General features: G+C 45.5%; 1 protein-coding gene across 1 annotated transcript in view; it reads right to left on the minus strand.

Annotated features, from left to right (window-relative positions):
- ADGRA2 (adhesion G protein-coupled receptor A2) overlaps positions 1-16,630 on the minus strand; it is a 139,835-nt gene that overhangs the window by 37,278 nt on the left and 85,927 nt on the right. The window lies entirely within an intron of this gene.

Raw genomic sequence — 16,630 nt, forward strand, 5'->3', positions numbered from 1 at the left:
TGAGGTATCAAGAAACAGAGACACAGGATCTATTTATTTTTATTTACTTATTTACTTCTATTTTTCTTTCCTTTTGTCTTTCATAATATGTATAAGTATTTTCTATAGTATTTTACAGTATTGATGGGACTACAAAAAGTATTAATAATTTATAGCTTCCCATGGTCTCTCTGTATGTTACAGTCAACATATCCACACGAAGAAAAGACAATGATGAGACTTGTGTTTTATCTGATATTTATGAAAATCAGAAAGCATTTCCTGCGCTATGAGAAAAAAAAAAGGGATAGAGTGAAGGCCATGTGGGAAGGATCAGAGTTCCTGACATGAGGTGAGTTGTCTCTTTGCATGGAGCACCAAATGAAGTTCCCCACTCAATAATACCACAACCAAGTTGTGCCGAAACATCCTGCGTAAACACAAACGTCCAGCCTTTTCCACCAATCAAGAGGTTTTTAAAACACCTAATGATTATAGATTATAGCCCATGTAATTTTTTAAGGAGGACATATCTTTTGTTGTTAGGTCTGTTTGCAGTCCCATATATTGTGACTTTTCTTCTTGAGCCTTTTATTATTCCTGCAAAAATAAAAATCATTCAAAAAAGATGACAGCTTCATCTTTTTTAAAGAATGAATTCAGTCTCCGAAGTGCTCCCCCTTCTGTTGCTTGACAAATATCTAAAAAAAAAAAATATCAAGAGCCCTGTCTGATCAGACCAAAGGTCCTGTCCAGCCTAGCAATCCGTTTCCTGCAGGAGCTCAAGATGCCTATGGGTGGCTCAAAAGCCACAGTCCCCTCCTGCTGTTCTTCCCCTGTGGCTGGTGATTCAGAGGCAGGAAGCTGCTGACCCTGGTTGTAACATATGGCCAGCACAACTAGCAGGCATTGATAGCTTATCTGCTGTCAACGTATCTAATGTCCTTTGAAAGCCATCTAAGCAGATGGCCAAATTGGGCACTACTACATTCTATGGGAGCAAATTCTTCTCTCTCTCGCATGCAGTAGCGGCCAGTGAGGAGAAACAGGTAGAGCATCGTTGCCCGTCTGGCTTCCAAACACAGTGGATCGCTGCCGCTAACTGAGGGGCAGGGGTGGGGTGTGGAGAGCTCAGGGTGGTACAAAGCAGCAGGAAGGTTAGATTGATCCCAGTGCCATGCCATGGAGTCTGACCTATTAGGGCAAGTAGGGCGCTGCCCCACCAAGCTCAGTCTGCCCTCAGCCAGCCTCCACCTGCCTGCCTTCTTATTTACATCCTGTCCAGGGGGTGACACTTCCTGTCAGCTTCCTCCTCCTCTCGAGTCTCAGAGCTGCCCTCGAAGAACTCAGCAGGGAGGAGGATGGGGACCAAAGTTGAATGAGTTGGCTCTGCCTGTCGTCGGCTCTGGCTCCACCTCCTGTTGGTCGCCCTGCCTTCCGCCCGCCACTCCCAAATAGGCATCGGCCACCACCGCCGCTGTGTGCTACACTGCAACGAGGTCTGTGCACTCCACCCCTCCTCCTCTGCAGCAGCGACTGTGTGTGTATATGTGTGTCTCCTTTCCCACCTATTACCTGCTTGCTTTGCATCTCAGGACAGAGCACTGGGGAGGGCAGACTGTTGCACAGGAACAAAACGCATTTAAGCACTCACTCACTGACCTTCTGGATAAGCCAGAGCAACCCCAAGGATCCTGTTCATCAGAGAGCAACTTCTGCCTTTGGTTTGCAATATGGCCGTGGATTTCCATCCCAAGGAAACTGATGCAATGGGTCATCGGGTAGAGCCTAAAGGTGCTCACTGCCATTAACCTCACATCAAAGAGCATTGGCAGCTGCAGGAGGTTCGTTATTGTACTGTACTTCATTAAGAACCCTCATCTGGGCTCTTCCTTCCCCAGGAATTGTTGCTGTTCCTTACGACTCTTAGTTTATGCTATGTAATAAAGAAAGCAGCAACAGGCATACAGAGCCCACCCCGGCCCACCCAAATGCCTACAAGTTCTAGCTGGACAGCCTGAGTGTAGACAAAAAAATCTACTACCAATCAGTTTAACTGGATAACCCCACATTCTGGTGTTACGTAAGAGGGAGAAAAACTCTCTGCCCACTTTCTGCACACCATGCATGCAAATCATGCCACAACAATAAAATAAAAAGTAGTTTTTTTAAAAGTGCTGCTGGATATCTTGTCAACTAGTTTTTTATTGTTTGAACATGTAAGCTGGAGATGGCTGGGAATCTCACACAGACGGCACACAGGCTGGAAAACCAATCCTCACAAGGTTTCGAAAAAGCTGACTCATTTTTCACACATGCTGCTGACACATATAGAATCTTTCACTCTATTTCCAATGTTTGGGACATGAGTGCCAATCCTTATGTAGCCAAAATGGCACCACCCACCCAGGGGAAAGCCCTAGGTTTGAAGGAATACAAAAAAAAACCCAATAGCCCAATGAGGACTAATTGTGCTCATTAAGTGGGGATGGATACATCTGTCAATTTCTGTTCTCTAAGTTTCTCATTTTTCCAGTGTTCTCCACATTTCTGCAGTGATTTGCAATATTTTTTTAAAACCTCATGAAAATTTGTCAGCATTTTAGTCTGAATTTCCTGTCAAAAACACACTTTTATATACAGCTTTGACTAACATACACATTTATGCCAGCAATTTCCTATAATATAATGCATTTTTGAATATTATTTTCACTAAAATATGCATTTGTATGCAAATTTCACCCTATCTGCATTTTTGTACATGTTTAGCTGGAGAACTCCTTTGCAAAATTCAGAAGAGTGTGCATTTTGAAAGATTTGGTTTGTGCATGAGTTTGGGAAGTGCAGATTAGGTAGTTTCTCATTAAAATGCCAACAAAATCAAATTTCCCCAGCATCCCTACTGTTGAGGAGATGAAAAGAGAAACCACCAGGGGGGTAGCATGGTGTGGCTGGAATCCTGAAGAGCAGCGCTCCACGCTGCAACAGTTTGCTGCAGAGTCCACTTGTCGTCATACTAAGATCGCACAGTTCTTCGGGCAACTAGCTGTAGCCTGGTATCCACAATTGCTCCTACAAGTGATGAAGTCACAATACTGCGTTACATGCGAGTCAGAGAAGCCCATTCGATCTTTTCCTCAGGATTACAAAGCTGAGCAATTCCCTCTCCACCCCACCCCCGAACCATCCCAATGTCTCTAGCTAGATCCAGGGCAGAAGTACAGGCACGTAGCCTGCAAATTACTCATTTCAGAAATTTGCTAGGTAGTGATAAGATCAGGAACGGTTGTCTTCCAGACATGAACCTGTTGCCATTCTCATCTCTCCCCCCACCCCGAGTCTCTCCAAGAGTTTTGCGAAAGAGCAGATGAGCTCCGTCATGCAGACCACATTGTGTGCAGCTGCTACCCTAAATCATACTTTAAAGTGGAAAAGAACAAAAGCTGCAAGAGAAACCAATTCCCATCATCCCAAAGAGACAGCTGGAACTAGACGTCAGGATTGGCAAGCATTTTAAAAAAGCTCTTCTTCAAATGCTGCCTACGCCCCCTCCCGCTAAATGCACACTAATGTCTATGCTGGGAAAGCCCTTTTTCTTGAGATCATAGAGAGCCACATCATCCAACGTTCCTCAAACAAAAACAGGGAGATGCGTGTAGCACCCTAGTTCTCAAACAATCGTTGCCCTGGTTCTGCGCTGCTATCATTTCACACACACGAGACTTGAACAAAATGTTGCCGCCTGCAATGCCTCCTGTACAGGGTGCCAGCCAGCAGGGTGCCTGCCCTCTTCCAGGAGACTCTATTCCGCAATCACTCCTTGCTTTTCCTCTTCACTTGCAACTGCCAGTCAGCATTCTGCAAGGGATGTTCCCGAAGAGAGATCTGAACTTCAACAGAATAAAAACTGCTCTAGTAGTTTAGGTCATTTCCAGTGAAGCCAGTTTTACAGCAAAATTTGGAGAACTGCAAATGTTGAAATATGTGTGTGTTTTCATTTTCATATTGTTTCAGAAGCTGCAAATTTGGCTTTCAATACAAGCCAAATTGAATTTCTCTTCCATCCCTACTCCTAGGTGAGGATCTCAGACTTTGTCAGGATCCAGCCCACTATCTTAATGATGCAGCAGAATCAGTGCATGGAATCCTTGCTCACGGCTGTCCCTTTCCCACGTTATGCTTCCCTTCTTTGCCCTTCGAATCCTCTACATTCTGTAACGTTGCCACAGCTTACAATACAAGCACGCTAAGTTTACATTTAGTAGAATCTGGATGCATAAGAAATCTTGCTTGGAACAGCGGTTACAGAGTCAGATTAGGACTGGGGAGACCAGGGTTCAAATTGCCGCTCAGCGATAACGCTCACCAGGAGACTCTGAGTCTGTTACTCACTCTCAGTCTAACCATCTTCACAAGTTTGTTGTGAAGATAAAAGAGAAGGAGCATCATGTTTCCCCTCCTGAGCTCCTTGGCAGAAGGGCGAGATACAAACGCTTTTAAAAATTAGATTCCCACACACCCCAACCTTTGGCACAAGTTTTCCCCAGTTCTGATCATGGGCCATACGGTCATTGTTTAATGGAGATTTGATTTCAGAGAACTAATAAACAGAAATGGAAAGAGCAGCAGGTCTCTTCTGCTAATGCAAGGACTGACACGTTTTGAACCCTGCAGGGCTGGCGGTCACAATGATGGGGAGGCTGCTTGCCGACTGCTGGAAGATAAGGAGTAGGACAAAACTATGGAAGGAGCAAGAAACCGAGGGAGGCAGCACTGGGCCATCCCGTAACCCCTGGGGCTGGGGCTAGTAATTTGACGTGGCTGACATGGCCATGATGCTCCAGGATTTGCCACAACTCACAAGATCCCCACCTCCCCAGGGCAGGGCTGATGCGACAACCAAGGAGCTGTAAGAAAAGCCTGCTGCTGGATCAGACCAATGGCCTACCGAGTCCAGCATCCTGTTCTCAGAGTGGCCAATCAGATGCCCACGAGAAGCCCACAACCAGGACTTGAGCACAATAGCCCTCCCCGGCACAACATGTTCAGAGGCACACTGCCTTTGATCCTGGAAGTCGTACACAAGCATCAAGACCAGTAGCTATTGATAGCCTTATCCTCCATCAACTGTCCAATCCCCTTCTAAAGCCATCTACGTCGGTGGCTTCACACCACCTCGTGGTTGTAAATTCCATAGTTTACACTGTATGAAAAAGTACATCCTTGTCAACAGTCAAGTGATAGGAGGGGATTAATGTCACCACCATGGAGAAACCCTTCAACCTGCTAGCACAGGCGTGGGGAACCTTTGCCCCCCCCCAATGTTGCTGAATTAGAACTCCCACCAGCCCCAGCGAGAATAGCCAATGGCCAATGATGGTGGGAGTTGTAATTCAGCAACATTTGGAGGACCAAAGGTTCCCCACACCTATGCAAGCACCATCACTACCATTCCTTTAAGAGGAACCACAGTTCAGTGGTAGAGCACAGGCTTTTACATGCAGAAGGCCCCAGATATCATCCCGGCCATCCCTAGATACAAAACCAAGATCCAGTAAACAGGTGATGGGAAAAGCTGCTGCTTGAGACCCCAGGGACCAAAGTCAGTTAGAGGAGTAGAAGGTACTGGGGTAGATGGGCAAATTGTCTAATCTGGCAAAAGGCAGCTTGCCATATTCAGACATTACTTTAAGTTGTGGTCGTCCAGATGCTGTTGGACTCCAGTTCCCATCAGTCCCAGCAAGCATGGGCCATGGTCATTGTCCTGGTCAATCCCATTGGATTCAGACTTGGGACTCCTGGTGTGCTTTTCTCCATTATATTTAATGTGAAATCTCAGTTTAGAGCATTTCATAGATCAGCTTACAGATGATACAGGACTCTGCATCTCTACACACAGCATAACTAGGCATGACTATTCAAGCTAAGACATTGTCACTGCAATAAGACACCCCCCTTAAGATCCTTTAAATAAGGTCAGGGCGGGTTTTCCATTTGCATGAGGAAGGTTTCTCTGTACTGGACTGCAGGAGCAAGCAGGCACTCCTACAAAGAGGCTGAAAAGCTGGGGCTGTCTGTGCGCACCCGCGCATCTGATGGGGTGGGGGAGCATTTCAATTCAGTTTGCATTTCAAGCTGAATCTATCAAATTTGCACTTTCCAAAACAATATGGCAACTGAAACACAGACATCTTTTCAAATTCACAATTATTCCAATTTCACAATTATTACAAATGTGCAATTATTCTAATTTTTCACCAACCAACCAAAGTTTACAAAAATGCATGTATGAGGGGAAAGTGTGCGTAAAAATGAATATATGTGGAAACAGCATACAAAAATGCATTATATGACAAGAAGTGGCTTGCAAAAATGTGTACATTCATCAAAACCGCCTACAAAAATATGCCTATTAAGAGAAATTGGCAGAACAATGCTGGAGAGTTTTCATGAGGATTTTTTAAAAAAAATCACAAATTGCTGCAGAAATGTCAAGAACTGAATTTAATGTTGGAAAAATGAGAAATGGAGAGAACCGACATGGACAGATCTTCCCATCCCTAGTCCTTGGTGATGCCAGTGGCGGCACTTCACCCAGAGCTTCCTCTAACACTGCCTCTGGTTGAGCCTTTGATTCCTCCTCCTTAGGAGAAGGCACGAGTGGTGGCTTGGGCAACAAGACATGGCTGAGAGACAGAACAAGGGTTGGCTCATAGTCAGACAGCGCTCCTTCAGTTGTAACTGGAACTAGGAGGGCAGAACTGTCACTGTCTAAACAGCCTTCTCCTGTTTCAGTCCCCTTCCTCTGCAGTCCACTGGGCCCCTTCCCAGGATCCCAGCCCTCCTCCTTCTCCTCATCACTCTGACAGGAGTCCTCCACAGGGCCAATGAGAGTCAGGGATGATGGCAGCTGGAGTCCAAGATCTTCTTTAGAATAGTCCTATTTTCACCTTCCAGGATCCCAGCCCTCCTCCTTCTCCTCATCACTCTGCCAGGAGTCCTCCACAGGGCCAATGACAGTCAGGGATGATGGCAGCTGGAGTCCAAGATCTTCTTTAGAATAGTCCTATTTTCACCTAGCAGGATCCCAGCCCTCCTTCTCCTCATCACTCTGCCAGGAGTCCTCCACAGGGCCCATGACAGTCAGGGACGATGGGAGCTGGAGTCCAAGATCTTCTTTAGAGTAGTCCTATTTTCACCTTCTAAACAATGTCCATTGAACATTTATGAGACAAGGTGGAGGGATGGTGGGACTGGTTCACTTCTGTTGAATCTGCCTCTGATCTTCTCTCTGCACTCTCAGGAGGAAAGTATGAACAGAGTTGTACATGTCCCAGTTCTAAACAGAGGGGTCAGTGCAGTGGGTCCTGTGTGGGCCCTAGCAGCTGCCTGAAGATGTGACATTGTGGCACTGGACCATGCTAGCAATATTCCAACTTCACCAATATTCCAACGGAGAAATCCTCCCTGCCCAGTCCTAATGAAGAAACCACACACTGCAGTATTCTCACAATTGTGGGCCAGCCGATAGCATTAAGTGGAGCAACGAGAATCGAACAAATGCCATAAGCAGCCTCGGGGCAAAGTTGTTTCTTCAGCAGGGGCTACCTCATAAGCATGTGATAACTCAGAATGAAGAGCTCTTGTCAAGGCAGCCACAATAGGCCTCTGTCTGGAGTTCAGCTTGAAGGAAGCTTAAAGGTTTTCATTAGCTCTGTTGCAGAAGATCTGGTGGCTAAATGGAAGATGCAAGGGGTCTGTTATGGAGCTGTCGGAGCCAAAGGCTGAGGGCGTCACACAGGTACCAGAGTGAAAAGAGTAGTATGAAGTCTTCTCTGCATTTGACAGAGGGTAATGGCTAGCCTCATTTGATGGCACAGGGAAAAGGAAAATGAGTGATTTTGCCTAATGACAGAGATCCAGGAGACCTAGTCAGGATTTCCCACATTACATGTAGTTTGATCCTCGTTTTCTCCATCAAGAACAAGTCTCCCCCCGCCATTTGTGCGGAAATGTCACCTCCTGTTATATGGATGGCGCCTCCTACTAGAGCTCACAGGCAGAGCCGTGAAAACATGCTTCCTCCTACCAGAAGAGCAACCCACCATAACCCAGAAAAAACCAGAAGTATTGCAGGCAACTCCTCAAAATCCAACTATAACTATGGTCTATGGAGCAAAACTCAGGCAACTATACATTATGCATAGATCTGTACATTAAGAACCAACCAACTGTAGGCAAAAAAGGAAACCAGGGCAATGATTAAAAAAAGAAGATGAACACAGGATGGGACGGAGATTGCTGCCTGCGTGCACATCCCTAGTGTTGGCTGTGCCATTTGGGTTACATAAGCAACAGCAGTCACAGCCTCCACATCGGAAACTAAGGGAATGACCACAGATATTTCCATTCCACTACAGTTTCTTTTGCTATCCATGATGTCTGAAACTAATGTAATTAATTGCCTAAACAGTTTCAAAAACAATGCAGAAATTATTCATGTCATATTTGTGGACTACAAAAACCATAGTGAATACCACTCATTTTCGATTGTGCAATTCCCGTTCCTGACACCGGATGGACGTGCAAATTGTGGCAATTTCTGCTCCTGTTTCTGATGGAATTCTTCGACATTCGTAACCAATGCACAAGAGGGAGGCATCAGCAGACTGGGGGAAACGCTATGTTTTGCAGTTTTTTTAAAAAAAGTTTTGCGGGGACCATAAGAGAGGGTCAGCTCAATAAAGACTGTGCATGCTTAGTGGCCGGGCAATGCTGACAGACTGTTGAGAGATGGGGGAAGAGACAGAAAATCAGGTGTGGTGATAAGAATGGGATGGAGTAGCTTAAGCCCCGAACAGCAGTACTTCATAGTGCAACATTTTGTTACAGGTCCCACTTGTCTAAACTAATTTGTTGGGAGTCCCCTCCTCCATTTTTTCTTGCTTTTGCTTTCTCATATCATTCCTACTGCCAGTGAATAGAGAAGGAGTGCAGAACTTTTCTAAGCCTAAGGGCCACATTTTCTCATGAGCAACTGGGGAAGGGGTGTACTGGTGGTGGGCATGCCCAAAAAGTGGGCAGAGCAACAGATGCAACTCTTGCCTTGGTACAATAGCAAACATTCGAGCCATACACAAGTCAGAGATTTCTCCATCTCTCCATCCAGGCAAGTCAGAGACAACACAGTTCAAGTACGCATTCAAGCCAAACTAAAGCACTCAAGGAGACGTGGAGCAGGACCAGTGAGGGGTGTGGCCTGGAGACAGTCCTAAGTGCCAGATAGTGGCATTCCATGCTAGTCCTACTCAGAGTAGGCCCATTAAAGTTAATGAACCTTACAAACTTTATTCATTTCAGTGGGTCTGCTCTGAGTAAGACTAGCACTACTTCCACGTTAGGTATATCTCTATAGGTCGCCCTTAGTCACTCACTGTATTCTAGAGTTTCATGAGCACCTGAGCAGATCTCTTGTGCATACACAGACCCTCTTTCATTACAGAAAGAGAGCATGCATGGATCAGCTCCTTCCAGAGAAATAAAGAGGAAGCCATTTGGACGCGGTCGATTCAGGGATGCTGTGCCAAGAGCAGGCTGCTGACTTGGGATGACCGAGCGTAGCTTAACACTGCAGACACAGGGGAAGGGCCATAGTTGAGAAGCAGAGCACATGCCTGGCATGCTTAAAGTCCCCAGTCCACTCCCAAATGTCTACAGTTAAAAATAAAATAAAATCACATATCAGTAGATGGGAAAGGGAGATATCGGCAGGAAGAAATAAAGTGTTACTGGTCAGAAGAGGCAACGCTGATCTAGATGGACCATCTGACCCAGTATAATTTATTTTTAAAACCTATATCCTGCCTAATTTTCAAAAGAAACTCCAGGCAGTTATCGAACTGAGACAGCACAATACTGTTAAAATACATAGCAATCCCCATTCCAAACAGGATCAAAATATGAATGTCAAAACAAAACCCCACAGACCACAAAAACAAATTCCAAAACAAGTCAACAGAACCAAAACAGTGGAGTAAACCAGAAAAAGAAAATAATCAGCCCAAGGCCTTTTCAAACGACCATGTTTTTACCAGCCACCTAAAACAGTACAATGATGGTGCCTGATCTAGATGGTTCGGCAAGGCGTTCCACAAGGTGGGCCCCACTCAGAAAATGGCCTGACCCTGGTTTCCGCCAGCCGTGCCTTACGGGGATGAGGATCTGGAGCAGGGTTTCAGATAGCAGGCGCACACAGAGAAGAACAAACAGAAAAAGATGTTCCTTATCAAGAGAGGCCATCGCTCAATGGTGGAGCATTTGCTTTCCATGCAAAAGGTCTCAGGTTCAGGCCTAGGCGTCTCCAAGGAGGGTTGGGAGATACCCGCGTCTGATAGACTAGAGTGTAGCTACTGCCAGTCAGAGTGAACAATACTGAGCTAGATGGACCGTTGGCCTGACTCATATAAAATTAAGGTACCCAGGTCCCAAACTTTAAAGGTTGACTTAACACCAGCACTTTAACTGAACCCAGAAACAAACTGGCAACCAGGGAGCAAACACAACACTGACATGATGGACTTAAAACTCCTCATACCCATCAGCACCCTGGCTGCAGCCATTCGCAGGAGGTGCAGCTCCCAAACACCTTTAGGCAGCTTCATGTGTTAGATTAAACATGAATGTGCAAGTAACATGAGTGTGCACCTTTAAATACCCATGTGCACAGTCTGCATTTGTATTGGAATTGCTTTTTAATGTTTTTAAACCTTCTTTTAAAAAAAAAAATAGATGTTTTTAAAGCTTTTAAAAAATGTTTTTAAAGATGTTTTGTTTTAATATGTTTTTAATTGTTTTTGTTTATATATATTTTAAACTCTATTTTTATGATATGTTAATGTGTTTTTAGTGCTTTTGTTTGCTGCCCTGGACTCCTACTGGGAGAAAGGGCGGGATATAAATTTAATAATAATAATATTAATAATACCCGGGAGCCTTGACTGGACTAGCAGAGCCTACAGAAGGCATTGAAAGACATCTGTACACATAAGTATTTCATCCACACTCTTTGGCAGCCTTCCCCACCCCAGTGCAACCCTCCAGATGTTGCTGGACACCAGTTCCCATCCTCTCTCACCACTGGCTATGCTGGCTGGGGCTGATAGGAACTGGGAGTCCACAACCCGTGTCCACACAGAAAACATGCTTGCTATATTAACAGCGGCACCACCCCACGTTTTCAGCTGAACTAATCCCACAGGCAGCTAAGCATCAGCTGGATGTCTCTGTAAAATTAGCAATTCCTGCTTAGGCATGTTTGACGGGCAATAGTTCAGTTGGCGAGAAGGAGCTGCATCTTTGGAAGGACTATGGCTCAGCGGTGGAGCATCTGCTTTGCATGCAGAAGGTCCAAGATCCAATCCCCAATATCTCTAGGTAGGGCTGGGAGAGCTGCTGCCAGTCTGTGTAGTCAATGCTGAGGTAGATGGACCCATGATCCAACAGAATAAGGCAGCTTCCTATGTTCATAAGGGAGAAGGAATCCATGGATCAGCCATGGATCAGCCCCCGCTCTTGTGCAAACTTCTGGCTGTTGAATTTATTGCATGCATCTGGAAGGAGCAGCTGGGGAAGGATTCATGAATTCAGCAGGCACAGGAAAGAAATCTATCTAGATTTTACAGGGAAACAAGTAGGGCAGGGAAAGGGGGTTGCTCAGTTTATGTGTGTGAGCTTCTTCTCTCTGAACAGTGACAACTGTATCAAATCCACCTGGGTTTGGAATGAGCTTCCCCCCCTTTTTTTGAGACATCCAAGAAAAGGAAACAAATGGGGGGGAAAGGAGGGGTTTGAGTCTCAGAGAAAAGCAGAGGATTCCCAATCCAGCATCTTTTTCATCTTGTCACCCCAGTATGTGATGGAGAGTGGGGCCAGCCAGGTGGGACTTTGGGGCATAGGCCCAGGGCCCCAACTCAGCAGAATGACAAGAAGGGCTCCCCAAAGCAGCAGGGCTGGCTTTTCACTAGAGACAACCAAATCTGACCATTTTGGTTCTCCCTGTTCCTCATTTTCCCCATCTTAAATTCAGTTCTTGTGTCCACAACAATTTGCGATTTTTTTTAAAAAAAACCCTTTTGAAAATTGTCAGCATTTTAGCACAAACCTCTCTCAATAAACTTATTTGCTGTTTTGACTAATATACACAATTTTTGCAAGCCATTTCCCCCTAAAACAATGCATATTTGTATGTTATTTTCACTGCTACATGCATTTTTATGCACACTGAGTATATAACGATATGTAACTGATTACATTTCCCCCATTTGCATTGCGTTTCCTAGGCACTGAAATTAATGGGGTACAATAACATACTGACAATGTAACTTATGAAATTAATTACATAATCACATAAGTTCGCCACAGCAGACAGCGAGATGAGTAATGCAGTTTTTGGCAGAAGACAAACTGCAACAGAATGGAAACAGCGCTGCGTGCGATGGATACAGGGCAGAACGGAAAATGATGCCTTCTTACATCTCTCTTAATGACTATTCTCAATAGCCAAAATACCTTACAAAATCCTGTTGCAAACATACAGGCTGATGAGCCAAACTGAGCAGGGCTGTGGCAGAGGCATGCAGCAGGCTGTCGTGTTTATTGAAGCAGATGATGGATTAGGACCTGACCTCCAGAGCTCAAGCTAAGTGGCGCTTTCCTTGTGTCTGATTCTGTGGCCCAGTGCCATGTGCTGGGAAGTTGCTGCTGCCACTGCCAACTACTTCTGCAGCCAACAACAGAAAGCACCCAAATGGAAAATGCTCTGCAGATGTCCTCCTAGATCCAGCTGGGGTAGCAAATGCAAACCGGTCAACATTTGAGAGTCCCAAACAAGTCAGGATGTGCACAGATGTAATCCTAACGCAGAGGTTGCCGTGGATTCTTTTCCTGTGAAGTCAGTCCAGCTTCTTCCAATGTTTGCAATGCAAATGAGCAACATACGTGCCACCCTGCTTCAGGTGAGCTGCCTGCCCTTCTCATTTTTTAAAAGCGTTTCAAATGCACACTTATTTGTTAGAATTAGGTGCTGCAAATTGTGGCCCCTTGGTCTCACTTCATGCCGGTGACAAGGAAGGGGGAAGGGAGTAGTAGGAAAAAAGACACAGAGAAAGGGGAGTGGCAGAAAAAGAGAAAGAAAAGGGGGTGACAGAAAGAGAGAGACGGTTGCAGAAAGTTCAGCTTATTTGTGGCATCAGAACCTGATCTCATGAAACCCATCTATAGGCCAGCTCAAGTCTTCAAAGGATGTTACCAAGGCATGAGTGATAGGGTACAGTGGGCATACTAAATTGGACATAGGCTTCCCTGGCCGCTGCTGCCAGCTGGACATCTAAGAACAGGGCTGGATTCAGGAGTACGCCCCCAAGCTGGAAACTTGATTCTTAAGGGACGGCATAATCCCATTCAAAAGAAGCTGAGAATTTGCACAATTTCTGGCATTCAAAACAATGCGCAAATTAGACCTGATACATTTGAAGCGGGGAGGTGACAATGAGAGGGAGTTAGATTAGTGATGAGCAAGCTCTTTCAGGCTTGACATCACGGCAACCCTTAAGAAAACTATATCTTCCAGAGGTCACATGTCCCTGCCTAATGCCCTACCTAGCACAGGGATGGGGAACTCTAGGCCTAGGGGTCAAATGCAGCCCTCTAGGCCTCTTTGTCAGGCTCTTGGGATTTTCCCTTTCAAACCACAGCCCTCACCAGCTCTGCTTTTCATCCATTAAATTGCCTGGCTGGATTGCGTTCTTGAACTCCGATAATGCCTCTTGCTTCCTTGGATGGAGGATAGAAAGGAGTATGTGGGTGTGCATGTACAAACGAGCCTACTGGACAAAGGCAACATTTACATGAGTTGTTCCGCTCACTTTTTCCTCTGGATCTGCATTACCACTGGCATGTGGTCCTTGGACAACAGCTCAGAAGGGAATGTGGCCCTCGGACTGAAAACCCCTGACCTAGCATCACACCAGGTGTTGGTGGGAGGAGAGTGTGAGGGGCCTCCCTCCTTTCCTTTCTGCTTGCTTTTTTCTAATGCCACTCCCAGAACAGCATCACCACCACCACCATTCAGGTAAGAAGGTGGGAAGGAAGCGGAATGGAAAGGAATGGAATGATCATGGATGGGTATGAGTTTGTGGGCTGGCAGGGAGGGAAGAGTTAAATTCTTCTCCAGCTCAGATGAAAATATGAGCCAGTGAAGAATTATTGAATTGTAACGCTTATCTTGTAGATGAGAACATTATGAGCCCCACTGAGACTCGTATTTCTGAGGCCGGGTATATGTCAGTCTGGCAACTCCTCAATGTTTGCTACAGCAGAGAAGGTTCTGTTCAAGCATGCAAAATTTGCAGCTGTCCTGCAGTGCAGCAACGTTGTGATGTAATTTTAAAAGAAATACTAGCAAGGATGATGTAAAAAGCCCCTGTAGACCTGTAATCAGAGAGTAATGGCCAATGAATCCAGGAATGAAGTTCGGAGTCTAGGAATGGGGAAGAATTTTGATTCTGTTTGCATTTAAAGCCACTTATTTAATCTGAACTTTCCAAAACAATACGTAAACCAAAACACAACCATCCTTTGAAATTTGCACTTCTCTGAATTCGGCAATGCAGTTCTCCAGTCAGCTAATGTGCATACACTCGGGTAAAGTGTGCACATAAATGCATATCTTAGTGAAAATAACACACAAAAATGCACCATATTCGACAAAATTCCTTTGCAAAAAGGAAGGATTGCATACAAAATGTGTGTATTAGGAGACATTTGCACTAAAATGTTGATGAATTTTCATAACCTTTTTTTTTAAAAGGTTGCAGCTTGATGTGCATACAGTAGGGCCCCACTCATACGGCAGATTAGGTTCCAGACCCCTGCCGAAAAGCGAAAACTGCCAAAAAGCAGATCAGCTGTAGCGCGTGGGTCTGGAACCTAACCTGCTGATTGCGCCAGAAGAGAAGATCAGCTGGAGCACGCTCCAGCTGATCTTCCCCTCCTCCGGCGAGATCAGGTGGAGCACGGGGAGGTCCAGCCCCCCTTCCAGCTGATTGCCTTGCTGGCGCCGTATTAATGGAATGCCGAAAAGCGGGGCACTGGCCCACTTCTACTGTATCTGCAGAACTGAACTTAAGCCTGGGAAACTGAGAGAAAACGAAATTGACATATTCATCTATCCCTAAGGGAGTCCCATGGCCTCCTCCAGATCTCAGGATGGAAATCCCTTAGTCCCTTCCAGATCTCAGGAAGCTTCTTCCAGACTCCAAGATGGAGTCCTTCAGCCTCTTCTAGAGTCATTTTGTCACACAAACATGATTCCTTATGGACAAGGCAGCCTGGGATACCCCTGTTTTTCAAGCAAGCTTGAGAAAGGCTGGAGATGGATGAAGGCATGCAGCTGCAAAGAAAAAAAAACTACTTTCACCACGTACACAGCGAGACTCAGCCGACACATAACTCTCGGCAAGGAGTCAACCCACAGGACCTGCATAACTGCCCAGAACAAAGCAAGTCTTGTTCTCTTGCAGATTGAGACGCATTTCCTTTGCCACAAATAAAGGCCTCCCCACCCACCTTGCTTCTGCCTGAGTTTGGATGGTAGACTTCTGCTAGCTGAAGGACTCCTTTGTCTCCTGGGGACCATTGCCTCATTGACCTAGTCAGATGCGGCTGCCAGTAAAGGAGCAGTTTTAACAGCAGGTGGTGTGTGTTTTTTAACAAGAGTGGTTACCGTTATCTAAGGAGAAAAGCATCTAGCTTTTGCTGGTTTCACCGAATCGCTAAACAGCGGAACCATGTAAGAAAACATTGTAAAAATGGGACGCTGCAGTCCTATAAAGATAAGAAGGAAGAACTGGTGTGCCCTGATCAACAATTCCCAATCCAAAATATCACTAATCAAATCTCCACCTCCATTGCAGCTGCAGGCAGATGGCGGGGGGAGGGCAGTGTCACTCCCGACACTGGTGTCACTGTGGCTTTCCAGGAGGGAGAGAGGGAGAGGCAAGGTGGCAGGGAGTCCAGCATGGTATACATGCTCTTGCAGGAGTGCCAGATCGGTTCCACCAAGATGCCCCTACTACGCTCATTTCCATGCAATCTTGCCTCTCCCAGTAATCCACAGCAACACTGGTACAAGGAGGTCAGATAAGCATCCCTCCCCTTCCTTCTGGCCAGTCCTGATTGCAACTGACAAAGATGAGAAAAGGAAGGGCATTTATCAGGGACAGCTAACCCCCTAAATAGTGGGCTCTTCTCTATGACTTGTTTATTGAGCATTCATCCTGATTATCTTGCACGAAGTATACATGTGTAATCTTAACTGGGCATTCATTGTGATTTCTTCACAGAGAGATGATGTTTCAATGAGAATTCATCTTGATTTGTCTGTGTGGTGTTTATACGTGTTCCCATTAATCATTCGTTCACCCCACAATTTTCAGTGCATTTCCTTGTCACTTTCCTAACCGCAGAAAGGCCATGTTGTTGTTTTTTAAAGTGGGTGTATTACAACAGAGCACTTTAATTGCACAAACCCAAATTTTCGGCATGTGATGGAAGCCCTCCTGCAAAATACTAACAGTTTGGAGGCAACTAGTGT

The sequence above is a fragment of the Rhineura floridana genome, chromosome 12 (assembly GCF_030035675.1).
Source record: "Rhineura floridana isolate rRhiFlo1 chromosome 12, rRhiFlo1.hap2, whole genome shotgun sequence".
Taxonomy (NCBI): domain Eukaryota; kingdom Metazoa; phylum Chordata; class Lepidosauria; order Squamata; family Rhineuridae; genus Rhineura; species Rhineura floridana.